The 16,411-nt window shown below is 40.0% G+C and overlaps 1 long non-coding RNA gene across 1 annotated transcript; it reads left to right on the top strand.

Annotated features, from left to right (window-relative positions):
- The first annotated feature begins 15,950 nt into the window (after positions 1 to 15,950).
- LOC115251284 (uncharacterized) lies at positions 15,951 to 16,411 on the top strand. The gene is made up of 2 exons (XR_003889856.1): positions 15,951 to 16,010; positions 16,119 to 16,411. It is a non-coding gene; the product is annotated as an uncharacterized lncRNA (long non-coding RNA).

Below are 16,411 nucleotides of genomic sequence, written 5' to 3'. Positions count from 1 at the left end.
GCTTTATGATTGTTCAAATGTAATATTTGGCTTCCTTGTGTGTGTATCTGGCAGCTTTGGGCACAATATTATCTGCCTGCTATACAAGTATATAGCAAATTCCTTTAACATAGTAAGAGATGACTCATTCTTGTAAAACTGAACTATAGTGTATAATCTAAAATAAATTATTTGTTTGTGTTATAGTGATCAGTTTGTGTGTGTGAGTGTGCCACTGGTGTGTGTTGGTCTCTGTGACATATTTGCTATTGGCAGTATTTTTCCATTCTCACAGAGGCGTCCAGGAATTTTTCATCATCTTCCTCCCTGTTTTCATGACCAGGGCCCCAGTGTGATGTCACTTCCATAAATTTCCAGTTCTATGACAGTTATTGTGTTTGCCCCTCCGGTACCTTTTGCAAACGGTGGTAGAAAAAAAATAAGAAATCTGTTTTTCACTTTCATGGGATTCAGTTTCAAATGCTAATAATGCTAAAGCTAGTGAGCTCTTTAGGACAGTTGGTCTTTGTTTTTGTATTTTGAATGCATTCCTGTTTATTTAAATGCAGTAACTGACATCTGCTTTGAAATTCAATACAGTATAATCATAGCTATCATATAATCTGAAGTGGTCTAGAGTTTGTTGGATACTAACCACTTTGTTCCTTACCCCAATTAGTGTCTTACAGTGTCTGATTCGTGATGCTGAGCTCCAAAGACTGAAGAAGCAGGAAGGTTCTCACACTGTTGAATGATATTCTTTGAGTCAAAGAAGATTTGCATCAGCCTTAAAACCTTTAATTATCACACACTCCCAAATATAACCTCACAGAATCCCCCAGGAGTAATTTTTTAATACACTGAATTAGTCACTTTATGTATTAATTCATCACACATCCTGGTTTTATTGTTGTTCAGCTCCAGCAGCCAAGTGAGTGATGGGAGCCTCATTCCCTAACATGTCTGTCTCCACGGTAGCTTTAGTAACCCCCCACACCCCAAAACAAATATTCCACTTCTACCATGATGGGAAAAATGGGTGTTGTCCATGAAAAGTTGTAATGCATGGAAAGGTCATTAGAAATGACAACATTATACTTTCTGTGAAAAACAGAGATCCTAACAACTTGTTTGATCATTTTTCTCAATGAGTCATTTTTGCTCTGAATGCCAAGCACATAATACCTAATTAATATTTCGTAAAGAAAGCACTGTTTATTCTAACATACTGCTTTGTCAGCTTTAACGTGCAACTAATACTAAAATAGGTTGCATGAGAGGCTCCTGAAGTGACAAAAGGAAACTAATCATCATCAAAAAGGTTGAGGTTGATCGCTCTCCTGTTCCATTGCCATCAGAGAGTTGTAAGTTAATATATTTCACCCTGTCATCAAATTGGCAATTCAATCTAAACTTATCAACACTGACAACTTCAGCACAAGAGCTTCAAACAACCAAAACATTTTTACGTTTATAACTTAAAATATTCAGGAAAACTGGAGCTTAAATTCTCATAATGTTGCATTTACAGTATGTCACTCTGCTATTATCAATGAGTGGTACATGATTAACAGTGATTTGTAGCTATCTGACAGGATATAGAATGCTTTAATTATTAAAGCATTCTATAACATTCTATTAAAGTTTAATAGATGTTAAGACCAACTTTCACTGACAAACTCTTGCTGGGAGGGTGAACTTAGGTGGACGGTGCGATGGTTAGCACTGTCCCCTCAAGAAGGTGTCAGGATTAAATCTCCTTTAGTACAAATGTTAGTGTTAAAGGTTTTTGGTTTCTATATCCTGTTAGTCCTGCTTGGGGCTTGCAACTTGTGCAGGGTGTTCCCTGCCTCTTGACCAAAGGCAGCTGGGCTAAGCTGCAGCCCCCACAAACTCCAGTTAAGAGAGCAGCGGTAGAAGGTGAATGGATTGACGTTTAATCACAGCTGCCGTGCTAGGGTTGCATAGATGTCTGCCAGAGATTTCCCAGTCTTTCTGCTGCCATTTGGTACCTGTGACAGATTCCTTCAGAAACACATGTCGACCATTATTCTCTTACTCTCAGAGAGCGACAAGATGTTTTAGCCACCTCAAGCATCCATTAGGAGCATATATGAATTCTTGTAGGTGCTAATTTTTAGTATGAAAGGGAAAAGATTGGCTAGGATAGAAACCAGAATTTAAAAGAATATTAAAACGAGTTCTTGTAATAAAATCACAGGTAAAGCCAGGAGGATGCTCACTTTGGCAGACTGTCTGAGGTATCGAAGAAACAGGAAACAATTCCCAGCGGGAGAGCCAGCTCATTATGGTATCCTTTTACAAGCCTGCAGCAGCTAGCAGCTACAGTCCAGCAGAAGTTACAGACTCATCCTGTCTCCTCAATGCAGGAATACACGCATTCAGGCAAATTTCTAAGACAATGTTGTAGAGGTCTCTTCCTTTGCTTCTGCTCTTGTATTCATCCTTATTACAGTGTTCACCTTCAGTTTTACTGGCCACAGCCAGAGATTACTGAGACCGTCCTGCCTTCTCATTTCCATGGAATTAACTCCAAATTACACTCCTCACAGATGTGGAGGCGGAACGTAGTGGTGGTGGTGGTGGGAGCAAAGGTTTGGTTACCATTTCAAATTGTCATTGACCTCCTGTTTCTGAGAAAGCGGTGTATATGCTTTCCTAGGCCCTGCTTCATATATATATATAGACATGACACACATGTCCACAATGGTTTGGGATGGTGTGAAATGCTCAAACAGATTCATCTATTGTATATTTTCAGAAAATTATGTGAGAGAAAATGGAAGAGATTGAAAAATGTGTAGGTTTTGATTAAACAGCCCTATTAGCAATATTTTCAACAACAAAGGTGTTTAAAATGTAGACAAAAACTCTGCCTTTCTGGGCAGTGCTGAGAGGCCAGCTTTCTTTAACAAGGCTGCACCTTTACCAAGCAGGAGCTTTACCCAGCACACCTATGTGTGCTGCATTTAGTGAATTCATTTAAATTCCCCGACCTGATTTGTTACCACAGACGCCGACCCAGAATGTAATTGCCTGCAGCTTTATGAGGCACATTTATGGGTGGGTGGGTGAATGGGCAAAACTGATGTGAGAGAGTGAGTGTGTGCGTACGTGCATGCTTGCATTTGTGTGTGTTTTCATAAAAATACACTTGGTTTTGAACAAGCACCCCCACAGACAGGGACATTAAAAGTGTAACTTATGAAGCAGGATAATTCAGTAAGGGTTTTGTGGGTGAGCATCAGAATAGGGTGAGATTATACCTGCCATCATTGCTCTTTTCTTATTTTATTCTGCAATTTCTATGACATTTCAGGGCTTTATTAAAGCATTAATTAATTGGATTTGAGTTCCCTCCAGTTGTCCAACCAGAAATCAACATCTGTGGATAGAGTTTGTGAACGCATTAAACGCAAAAGGCTTTCCATGAAAAGAGCAAGAACAGTGCTGGAAGTGATTTTCATTGCTCTGACCACATTGTGCTATGACATCATGCAGAGCAGGATGGAGTCATCTAAAGGAGTCGCAAAGTAGTTCACTATTTTGGCATGTTCGCAGCCTGGTCTGATTTGCAGAACAACTCAGATCGGATATGATGCAGACAGCATAGCCAGCACAGCTTCAGTTAGGAACTGTGTGCATAAATACAGTTGCTATGGTGACATAACAACTTACGAAGAGCCCCAGGTTCCCAGTTGCTGAAGCTGAGCTAGCATAATAATGATTTGTTTCGGTGCAGTACAGTAGTTGTAGTGGGTCTAAAACTAGCTTGAGTATTATGCTAACTGATTAAGATTCCAACAGCAACCCAGCACTGATTGTGTGCTGCAAACTGGTCTGGCAGATTTTCCATTAAGGATGGCCAGTGACCTTGGTCATTATGAACATTTTCATGTCTTGAAATAATAATATATTGTTGGAGCTATTTGTACTTTTTGTAATGTTTAATCACTTATTTTTCTGTGGTTTAGCTTTGGGGAATGCACCTTTACCGTATTTTCTGGACTATATGTCGCTCCAGAGTTTAAGTCGCACTAGCCAAAAAATGCATAAATAGATATATAAGTTGCATTTTGGGGGAAAATTTATTTGATAAAATCCGAGACCAAGAACATTCATTTCACCTTGAAAGGCAATTAGCATGGATTAGCAATAGGGTTACGGTATGCTAACGTAACAAATTCAGCTACATGACCCACAACGAACTGAGTACGTGTCTGCTTTGTAAACGTAACATATTAACGTAACATATTAGTTATTCAGATAACTATAGCATAAAGAACATCCGAGCAAGTTTACCAAACAATCAAGTCTAACTCCATAGACGAAGCACCGCTTCTTCTTCTGCGTCGCTAAGGGAACTCGTTCCTTAGGTACACACGCTTCGAGCGCCCTCTTGTGGTTGTCAGTGTGAAAATAATGAACATGTGAAATTCCGTAATAATGTATTTATTTAAGTCGCTCCGGAGTACAAGTCGCACCCCCTGACAAACTATGAAAAAAAGTGCGACTTATAGTCCGGAAAATACGGTAGTTTGTTTGATATTTAGTATTGTGTAAGTTAATTTGGGGTATTTGGCCCTGGTTTTATTTTGAAGGTACTGGATAGCTGGTGTGCACAGGGTGAGATTACATCTATGGGTAGTCAGGTACAGGTGAGTCAGGCACCTGGGAGGGTTTATCGTAGCAAAAGGCCATGGTTTTGTGTGTTGGGGGAATAAATCCTATGAAACTTTATTTTTGCTTGAATGATTGAGTCTGCTATATCCTGCGTAATATCCACTTTGTATAGGTGCCTCAGTGGCCATTTGATTTGATTTTGTTTTATTATAGTTTGATTGCGGTTAGTTGCTGAGGACAAATAGCCACTCCAATAAAGAAGATGTTTAGCTCATTGACTGTCTGGGTACATTACAGGGTTTTCTGATTAAAAACGGTTTCCCCTGCAAACACCACCTATGCTATATTTAGTAGTCTGTACAAAATTTTCCATAGTTGCAGAGAGGACTACATTTCAATTAGATGTCAATGAGTTTAGTAATTTATATTGACGACTGCTGATTTTTATTTATTTTTTTTGCCTTGTGGACGTATCCCTGACTTTTTTTGGGCACATAATATGTGTCAATGGAGGTGTTGTACCTTATTACTACATTAAAGGATGCGGCCAAAATCCACAGAAAATTCTCTGTTCATGTGATGCTGATAGAGTTGGTGCTGTCATATTTCTGCACATGCCATTAAGCAAAGCTTGGACATAACTGTTTCTTAGCATTCATAGCATTTTATGGAATAACATGTCACAAATGCCTATTTTTCCACTCATATGAATCTTAGTAGTGTTGGGTGGTGACTTTTATGCTCATAGTTTCTTTTCTTTTCTATTTTGATCATCCAGCAAAGCTGATGTAACAATTAAGGTGCCCAGTACTGCAGTGTTTCAATCCTGATGACTCAGTTAAAGTGTATGCAGAGGGAGAATGTTCCTTATGGTATAATTGCTTTGTTTTGATAACTGAGACATAGAATTTCTGTCGTGTGCTCTCAAGGGTGGATATAAAAGCTTCTGAAAAGCATAAGATTGCAATAAATGTGATCCATTGTCCAGTTTTCAGACTGAGCGTCACTGCTCTGAGTATTAGGATTAGGTTAGGTAACAAGATCAAGAACTGTTTAATACGACTAAGTTCTACATGGTGGTGGCTTCTGGAGAAGATCCTATCATAGCCCCATAGCTGGCAGGCATATCATAAACTGTAATGAGCGTTCACACATGCATATGTGTGTCTGTGCCACTCTGGAATTAGTCCCTACTCTTTCTGAAGTCTGGACTTCAGAAAGAATAGGCACTACACAAATGTAGGGACTACACAAATGCCACCTGGCAGCCTCCCTGAGCTCAAATTTACAGACGTCTTCAATCAGTCTCTCCTTGAGCTGGTTTCTGTTTACTCCACATCTAGTAGCATTCAATTAAATGAAAATGTGTAGGAGAAAATACATAAACAAGTGGAGCTGGTTACTATTTTAATCCTACTGTGAAGTAATGTTAGGGACACAGTGATCTGTCCTGTAGGAGTCTGTGTAGGGTCCTTGATAAATGAGTCAAGCCTACTCTGTAGACACTACACAGCAACCGAATGGGTGGAAGCTTGTGCGCGCGTGCGCGCAGACACACACACACACACACACACACACACACACACACACACGCACACACACACACACACACACACACACACACACACACTATGGACTGAAGCCTGCCGTGCACCCCCACAGGATTTAATTACCTGATAAATCAGTCACCAGTGCCCTTCTTCACCATGTGGTCATGCTACCTGCTATTTATGAAGTACAGGTGTAATAAATGGATAATCTAGAAATTCCTGAAGAGGAGTTTGCAGCATTGCAGAGCTGCACAAACAAAAATGTAGATAAATATGTTTTTTAGGTGCGTAAGCTATGGCTTATGACGTTCCACTTAGTGTTGACATGCAATGATATGTGTTGATGTATTTGAAGGAGAAATGTCACAATGTGATTAAGCGTGCCACAGCTCTTTCACTAAAAACAACTGCCCAATATTTTTGTTATCGTATGAAAAATCATTTTTAAAGTTTTAGTTGAGATATTTAGTGTGTGTCCAATAGTTGTCCCTGTAGAAACATAAATAGATGAGTAGCGATGGGTAGAGGGCAAATATTTACCATGCTGTCCAGTGTCCTCCCCTGGAGGCTTGTTTAATGAAAGGTTGTTTAGAGGAGGCACTTCATTTAGCAAAGCCACCAGCAGACACTAGTTTGTGTGGACACAGGCTGCTACAGAATTACTGGGTTGCTTTGTATATCTGAGGATGAGAGTGGAGGAGTGTACATTTGTACATGTTAATTAAAGTATTTTACACATTCTTTCATTTTGAATCTCCAAAGTGTGTGTGTGTGCATGAGCGAGAAAGAGGCGGGGGAGGTGAACTGAAGGCTTTCCAGCTCTTCATTATGTAAACAGTGTTTATGGTGTCCACTTAGAACCCCCAGAGGGATGTTTAGACAGAGGCCATCATCATCTAAAACTCTAGCCGTAAGCAAAAGACATGGACACACACTGATCAAAATTGTTTTATTAATGAGATGACATGGATTACAATCTGTAATTTGTGTGTGTGTGTGTGTGTTGGTGATTGCAGCAGTATTTAATTTTCTTAAGTCTTATGTGGCTGAATGCTCAAATTTTGAAGAAGACTTCAGCATTCTGCAGTAGCTTTTTGTGGTTCAGTTCACTGTTTGGGGTGTTTCTGGCTGGACTTTTCATATCATCCCCATGTTTGGGGAGGTCTTATTTCCTCCATTCAAAGACTTGCACATGATGATTATAAACTGTAAATCGATCTGCAAATGCGCTACATTTCACCTTTATTTCACTGCCCTGGAAGCAGAAGTGACCCACTGAGTTGTTCACAGTCTGCTGTGTGTGGTCGCAATTGTTAGTAACCTAGCGAACCATGGCCAGATATTTTTCGATCGAAGCAGAGAGTGCCACAATGGTGATTCAATTGTTACCGTTGATTTTTTACCTCACTGATGAACTTTTTATGGATCATCATGGCGTGACATGTGGCCCAAGAACAACAAAGTAAAACAAGGTAAATTGCCACCTAGTGGAAGGAAGTGGCTTGATTCTATAGTTCATCTACTGCAAACTGCTTGGTTGACAGAAGTTTATTCCAATTTAGATGTTCATCTACAAACACTTATTGAGTTCTCTGTGTGAGCCAGCACTCCCTACATGCTCTGCAGCCTGATATATATTATAGATATTTATCTCACACATAAGAAGGCTCACAACTCAAGACATCTAGCATGTGCGGTCGTTACAATCACATCAGCACTGGTGCGCAGACAGCTAAGTGGAACTGGCAACAACTGAACAAGCACAGGCCGACCTTTGAGAAAATAGTAAAAAAGAGATCAGAGGCATGACATTTAGAGCCCTGGGGCTACTTCCAACATCAGAGAGTTGAGTGTTGTTTTGAATAACAACAGAGGGAACCATGCCCTTCGCAAAGAGCCAGATCCATCCATGTTAAAGCACAAATTTAATAGTATGTACAGATGGACGTGACATGGGGTGTATCACTTATATGGATTATTTATTCCAAAGAAAATAGATGTAGAAAAATTCTAATAGCAGCATTCATTTGTTTTTCATTTTTCCCAGAAAGCTTAGTGTTGTGTGGATGAGGGAGTATTCATTCATTTGGAGAATGTAAAGGCCTCTGAACTTGGCATAATTAGTTTTGGTGCTGTTATAATGAACTGTCTTACCACATCAAGGTGGTGTGGAGCCCTTTGTGGCCCTACGCAGTGCTGAATGCTTGGGATATAATTTCAGGTCTGTGAAACATGCCTGCCCGTCATTCGATCACATTAACAAACACACTGCTTGAATCCAAGGTAGTTTGTCAGTTCAGAACTGAAGAAGCCTTCTGCATAGAAAGTGAAACATCTTGAAAAGAGAAGAAAAACAGTCCAGTTGACAAAGAAAACTACCTTGGATAACTATGACCTGGATGATTGAGAATCTACACAGACACACTGCTTGAATGTGCAGGCAGCAGCTTCGCATTCAGAAAATGCACCTGTAGATGAAGATGTGATCTTTCTGGGACCTAAAAATAATGATAGATGGAGCATACTCCTGTGTCATCGTGATTTTTGTTATCGATTGGATTGTACAAAGCCTTAAGGACATTTGGAGTCTCTGTCACAAGCTATGTATGTTTTATCAGGGCTCATCCTACAGTCTGCCACTTGACGTCAGATGCCCACCACACTATGTTTAGGATAGGAGGGTCATCTGACCACAAACTGATTTGCTCACACAGACTATCCAACGGTGCAATATGCAGCCCACACACATGCTGTATCGCGTGCTGTCTCTGTGTTTGGCTTTAAAAAGTTCAGGAAACACCCCTCCTTTGAAGCTGAAGTTTGCCTCCCAGCATCCTCTTCCTGTTGCCTGTATGACTCCAGTTAAACAGTACAGAAACATTCATATATCACCTTTATAGACAAGTAAAACATCCTGTGACGTATTATAATGCAGCACACACTGGCCTATCAGGAGTAATAGACTCTGGCAAATCTCCAAATAGAGAATGAAACAGCGTGTGCTTCATCCCTGTCACTGCTAGTAACAGACACACAGGTGATCAAAGCAGCTTGGGAATTATTGAATATTTTGAATTAAAATTAGTCATGCAACCCTCACCAGTGCATGGAGGACACAGAAACCATTCATTCACCTGTCTCTCCGATTTTGAAAGTTGTAATTTTTAGGGCAGTTGTTAGACGTAGTTTGTTAGATTGTATAATGGCAGGAGGAGGCTAAGGAAATAAATCTGCAACAGCAGGCAAGAGACTGGAAAAATGCCGATGCAATCATCAAATATGACGGAGACATACCATGTCATGTAAACCAATTGGAAAGAAAATACTTTTTCGAACATAATTGAGTCTTTAAGGGTCTTCGAGTTGAACTTTAACAAAACAAACACAAATGACATTGTTTCTTTCTTTTACTTTGATATTGTGAGAATTTGGGCAGACCAAACTTGTTTGGAGGTGAATTCAAACAGTGAAATAGGTGGAAACTAAAAAGAAAGAATCTTAATTTTGATGACTTGGAGCACAGATGATGCAATCTAAAGTAACATTTTGAACTACTTAAACTACCAATAACTTTTTCTACCTACACGCCACCAATGAAACCTGCTATTGTCACAGCTAGCATTCTTATTTACTTCCCTTTTCTGAGTATTCAGATATATGTTCATGGCAAGGTGTCCAGAATGATGTTGATATTCATTCAACTGCCAAAATGTTTGAGAGTGCCTCTTCTCACATCAGTTATGTGAAGTCTAAGGTGGCATCTGACCAAACTTCATTCTTTAGAACTGTGAGTGAGAACATGCCACAGAATTCATAATTTATGCAGGGTCTGTATATGCTCCTGTTTTTATGACAGTCTAACTACTATGATGAAAATTTGAATTATGCTACTAAGCCACAACCTAAGGTCTTACAAATTTGGTCACTATCAGGTTATCAGCATTATTACATACACTATAATTTAGTCTTTCTTACTATATTGGGGTGGAACCAAAAGCAAGTGTCCAGTATCTTTTTTGGGGGTGATAACCACACACTCATTGATATGAATATGTTCATCAGTGTAAAATTTCTGATTGCAGATAAGGCTTCCAAGACACTGCTGCAAGACACTAGAAGACGACAGCCCCCAGAGAAAGAGACAGTAATAAACATCTTATAAATGATCAGATCACAAAACATAAACAGGAAAAATCCCCTCATTTTCAATGAATATTCTTATGTGGAAAAGCATGTGAGTACACACTCATAGTGAGTTGTATAAGTATTTACAAGGCAGAAGATAGGAGTGGTTGAGGATGGCCCCCATGGGAGTCAGTTGTTCTGCTGGTGCATCAGGAGATAAAAAGATTTCTCTTTATAACCCTTATTTGTCCTCAGCACTCCTACTCTTTATTCCTAACCTTGGTTTCTTATCATGCTCAGTACTGATTTTAAACTTATTGGTGGCTTAATTCTTTTTTTACTGTAGATATTCTAATAAGCCTGCATATTTATCCGGTCACAGATTTCCTGCAGAAGTCTTGTCCTTCCTGGTATTTGGTGAGTGCCTAAAATGCAAAAAAGCCTCAACAGTCCAGCCAACTGTTACCTTCTTAATTGGATTTGTGGCCAATGAACATTTCCCTGCTTTGGGTTGGTGCACATTTTCACGCAAATTGAACAATTTAATAATCTGATGTTTAATTCTTTTAAAGTGTGGTGTGAACAAAACCTCAAGCGGCAGTTGTTTAACTGGGCTAAAAAGATCATTTCAACCTTTCCACTGAAGGAAATAGTGTAGTTATTTCTGAATTGATACACTGGGACAAATTCCTCTGTGTTTTGTTGAGCAGTGTGGGGTTCCTTCAGAACGATGACCCCCGACTCACCTCTGTGCGCAGCACTGAGCTCAGTGAACCCGCTCTCCTCCAATAATGAGATCATTACCGACAGTTAATTAAAAGTGATGAATCTGCTTCAGCTTTACCCCATATCACAGAGTCCCAACAATTGCATTTGTTGCGGACACTCGAAGATGAAAGGGTGAGCCAAAAGGAGAACTCCCATTGTCCACTTCCTGAGAAAGAATGTCCCGTTGTTTTTTGCCCTTCAATTATCTCTTTGTGTGCAGACTGGAATCAACGGCAGCTTCTGGGGTATTCAAAGGGGCAGAACAACGATGTACCACACTGTCTGAGTCCAGCAATGGACAGGTGTCCAACTGTAAAAACCGTCAAATAGGAGAAGGAAACGTATGGAGTTATGTTCTGTTCAAAGCATGTTTCTTAGTCACAGCTGGGAAACATCAGACCTGTTTGTGTAACTCATTTTCCTATCATAACCTTGTCTTTGTATTGACATGGGACTGTGACACAAGAACATCAGGTATCAGGCTACACTGGAATGACTGTGGGCTGAAAAAAAATGTGTTAATGTCTTAATATTTTGTCTCCAAACGTGGTCCTTGAAAAGTCCCTCCGAGTTGCACAATAACACTGAAGGTTGTGCTTGCTGACCAGGAGAACCTTGGTCAAACATGCATCTCAAGGCAAATTCCTGGCCTTTTGCCACTTCCCTTGAATTGAGCTCTTGACCAAAGACCTTGAGTAAAAACAGAGAGAGCGGCTTTTGGAGATAATCTCCAGGAACTGTGGAGAAAAACATGAAATTACTGAGATGAAACACTGCTTTAATATTGGACAAACAGTGAAGTGAAGCCTGATCAAAGACCGTTCTGTACTTGTCTGTTTCAAGCAGCTCATGATTTTAGTCTTAAATACACAAGACTCAGATCGGAGGTTAGAGCATTTTAGAACAAAACACTTTTTTGTCTTTTTCACTCATCTAGGATAAAGTCACGGGCAAGATTTCAATGAAGTAAAGAGCAAAGTGATATGCTGTGTGAAGAAGATGAAATGTATGAACAAGTGTACCCAGATCCAGATCTGAGGGACAATTACGCATGTATAAACTCCTGTTATACTGATAAAAATCAAGCAAAATGACTCAAATGTAAATCTCCTCCACCTTTGTTGGCAGAAGTGATGACATATCCAGGACGGGAATGCAGAGCAGTGAAGCTGTGAAGCTTGGTGGCTTGGAGAAATATACAAACGCCACGACTGGAGTGTTTTAGTGTCATTTATCATGGGTGTCATTTCACATGATCTGCACCTATAGCTTGCTGGAGAACAATGTGAAGGACGTTGGAGGGCCCTCCCCCCTGCCTGTAAACCTCTGGGAACAACGCTGTACGTCTACTACGTCCCAGGCCTTTGTCTTCCTCACATTCTCTCCTGTTACATAAACAGGTGTGAAGCTCTACTTGTCGCCTCATGGACGCAACCTGCAGGTGTGTAATTAAACTTAGCCTCACTTGTTAAAGCAGCGTAATTACACTATTTACACATATTGTTTTTACTCTGCAACTTCACAATAATATGTCTGCAATATTTGAGAATAAGGTTAGAGAAAGCACTAGGCTAATAGAATTATCACATAGTTTAGAGCTCATAACAAAGTCACTCAAAATCAAATAAGAAATCACTACAAGTCCCTTTCGTCCTCATCTTCTTAACTGATTTATCCCGTTCAGAATCTGCCCTTTAGTTACATTAAAAATATTGACCCAACCAGGGGCAGATTCTCATTTTGAACTGCAGATCCATCCAGGTTATTGTCTTTGAGTTCTCTGATCTACTTTACAAGTCTTTACCTGGACTTTTTAAAAAAAATCTATGCATCACCAAAAAACAATGATGTAAGCTACTGTGCATGTTATTTCCAAAGGAGGAGTAGCTGAAAGAGAAAAGCATTTAAACCTGCTATTTGTTGAAAATTGAGAAACTCCCAAACCCACACTTAGAAAATAATAAAGAGAAGTGAAGACAGTGTTTTTGTTGGTTTGAGCACTGATGTGACTGTTTAGGTTTTTCAGGAATTTCAACCCAAAATTTGTTGTGTTTTTAGTCTTTCAAAGTCAAAATTCTAATAAGGGCCATCATTGTCTCATTCCATGACCATTGTCTGTAATGTGAGTCAGCCTGAAGCACATATTTAAACCAAATGGGATAATGTGACCAAGATGTTGTTCCTTGCTTGAGAGCTGCTCCTTGTACGTTAGCATTTCAAAGCTATGTCATTTCTTTGTCATCCAATGAAGTTTAAAAAAATGTGTGAATGTGTTGTGACAACATCTGTTTAAATCTTCTAAATCCGAGTAGTAGTACGCAAAGGACAAAAGAAAGAGTCAGGTCAGCGGATTTAATTTGATTTGCAAACAGCACAGCATAAATCTCAAGTTACTGATATTATATATGTAACAGAAAAAGAAAAACAAACCTGGTCTATGAAGATGACATCTCTTTAGTGCACTGAGTAGGGCGTTCTGGATTTTCATATTTTCCTGATGTTTGCTTTTCTTTGATGTTGCAATGACTGAAGTGACTAAGCTTTTCCATTCTGTCTTTAAGGACACATTGGTTTTCTATTACGTTACACCACAACACCCGTAATTGGACTAAGGACAATGTGCCTGCAAGTCAAGATTATGATGTCACATATCTACAACATCCTAAACATGACAAGCCGGTGCTCTAGACGGTGAACATGTGTCTCCAAAGACTCCTCCACCCTAGTTTGTGTCTTAAGTAACATTAGTTCTTCAGCTAGTGTTCACCATGGGATATTGTTCATGTTGGAGCAAGTGACATTCGGCTTCGTCAGTCGGAGGACACCAAAATTAACATAGTACGCAATTACGCAAAAACAATGTCAGACTCGATAGCATTCTTTGGTCCCCTCCCCAATCTGGTCAACGATTAAATGTTTAATTGCATGTTATTGCTTCGTCGCTGGCTGTCCGAAAACCAGGTGTCCTTTGTAAACAATTGGAACAGCTTTTGGGGAAAAGCTGGTCTGATTAAGTAAGACCATTAAGTGTCCATCCCACCCGGGATGGTGTCTCTCTCATTTCTAGGAACTTGGCCAATTTTATTAGATCCAAAGTGACCTGACAAACCAGGGTCCAGACCATAATGCAGTGGCCCTTCTTTGCTGTTTCTGTAGAACCCTCATCCACCAACAATAAAATGTTTAACACTATAGCGGTATTCTCTGTTCCACGATTAAAAGTTCACCAAGTACAGGGCAAGGGAGCGGTCAATCACCATAATCTTAGTTAAATATTAGATCTCTTTTGTGTAAATCCCTGTTAGTGCAGGACCTGATAGCTGATCATCACATTGATTTATTTTGTCTTGCTCAGACCTGGTTTCAAGAGGAGGAGTATGTAAACATAAATAAATCTACTCCTCCTACCCATCTTAATGATCACATTCCTGGTGATAATGGTCGAGGACGGGGAGTGGCAGCAATTTATCACTACAAGTTAATTAATCCTAGACCCAAAAATGGCTCCAGTTCATTTGAAGGCCCAACTCTTAGCATCACTCATCTGAACTGAAGGGCAGAAAAGCCCCTTTTGTTTGTAGTTGTATATCGGCTCCCTGCTGGGCCACATTCAGAGTTCTCAGTTGTCTGATTTCTTATCTGACTTGGTCCTCAGAACAGATAAAGTCATGATTATTGGAGACTTTAACATCCACGTAGATATTGTAAATGACAGCTTTAGTAATGACTTAATTACTTGAGTCAATTGGTTTCATTCAACAGATAAATCAATCCACTCATAGCATCAACCACATCCTTGATCTAGCTCTGACCTAAGGTGTTGAGGTAGAACATGTGTCAGCATTCCCTCAGAACCCACTCCTGTCAGAACATGATTTGATCACTAAATGTGTTATTAAGAATTCTTCCATATTCAGAACACAGTCATACTATAGCAGATGTCTTTCAGATAATGCTATAGCTAAGTTTAAAAGCGATCCGTGTGCCCAGGACCACCATGTGTTTCTCCAGGGATCAATTATTCTAATCTTAGCTCTGCAGAGGTTGACTCTATTGATGAAGGTGCAGCAACCACACTGAGAATCAGACTTGATTCTGTTGCCCCCCTGAAAAAGAAAATAGTAGATCCATTTAGCCTGGAAAGACTGTCTGGTTTATTAAAAGGCCCTTCGTAAGGCTAGATTGACTGTGAGGAATCTTGGAGTAACTTTTGACCACAATTTGTCCTTTAACTAACACATTAAAATCTAGAAGTGCCTTTTTTCACCTGAGAAACATCACAAAGATCAGGAAACTACTGACGCAGCATGATGCTGAAAAGTTAGTCCATGCATTTGTTACTTCCAGGCTGGACTATTGTAATTCTTTATTATCAGGGTGTCCAAACAACTCTTTAAGAAGCCTCCAGGTGATCCAAAATGATGCAGCCAGAGTTCTGACAGGTATTGACAAAAGAGATCACATGTATTTCCATGATCTCTGCCTAATCTCTCCTTTACCTGTCCTCCCCCTTCTCCTCCCTCTCTACCCAGCCGGCCATCAGTAGGAAGGTCTCCCTACATGAGCCTGGTCCTGCCCAAGGTTTCTTCCTATTAAAGGGGTTTTCCCTTGCCAATGTTGCTTGTTGTGGGACTTTTGGAAAACAACATATGGTTGATGAATCAGCTTTTGATTACAGAAAATTCTAGTTTTGTCTGTATGTATTTTTAAATATGTTTATGTCAAAACAAAGTAAAATGACTTAATAAACCATTAATGCTTACATTTGCACTTCTGTGAGTGGAAGTTCATAAAGCTAGCATGTCAAAGCCAACACGTCAAAGCTAGCATATCAAAGCCAACATGTTAAAGTTAAACTGTAACATGTTTGCGTCAGTCTGCCAGTGGGAAAAATGTTAATTAGAGCCAGATGGTCTTACTGCTGACTGTATAAATGGCAAACAGGTAGGTGGAGGCCTGCTGTACAGTGTGGTGGTAGTAGGGTTAATAGGAGAACATAAACCAGCTTCAACCTTTAGCCCAGAAAATGTTTTATATCTGTTTGGGACACAGGACATGGCCAACTGCAGAACAACGGCAAGATACTGACAGCTAAGCTAATCTCAGCGTGATTGATCCAGAAAGGCATGGCAGACAACTCCATCTGGAGATCAAAGGAAAGTCTCTCCTGTACAGGAGAAGAGGAGGGAGAGTGGTGGTGTGTCCCACCCCCATTCAGCAGTGCCAGATGTTCGCCTCTCTCCATGTCCCATCATGCTTGATAATTGCATGGTGCGCACTAGGCTCCACCCATGCCCCCTTTGACATTAAAGTGCAGCGCCTGGTGGGGTGCTGAGCTTTACAAA

This window comes from Takifugu rubripes, chromosome 10 (genome assembly GCF_901000725.2).
Source record: "Takifugu rubripes chromosome 10, fTakRub1.2, whole genome shotgun sequence".
NCBI lineage: Eukaryota > Metazoa > Chordata > Actinopteri > Tetraodontiformes > Tetraodontidae > Takifugu > Takifugu rubripes.
The sequence above is the reverse complement of the archived record's forward strand: the minus strand, read 5'-3'. Positions and strand labels throughout refer to the sequence as shown.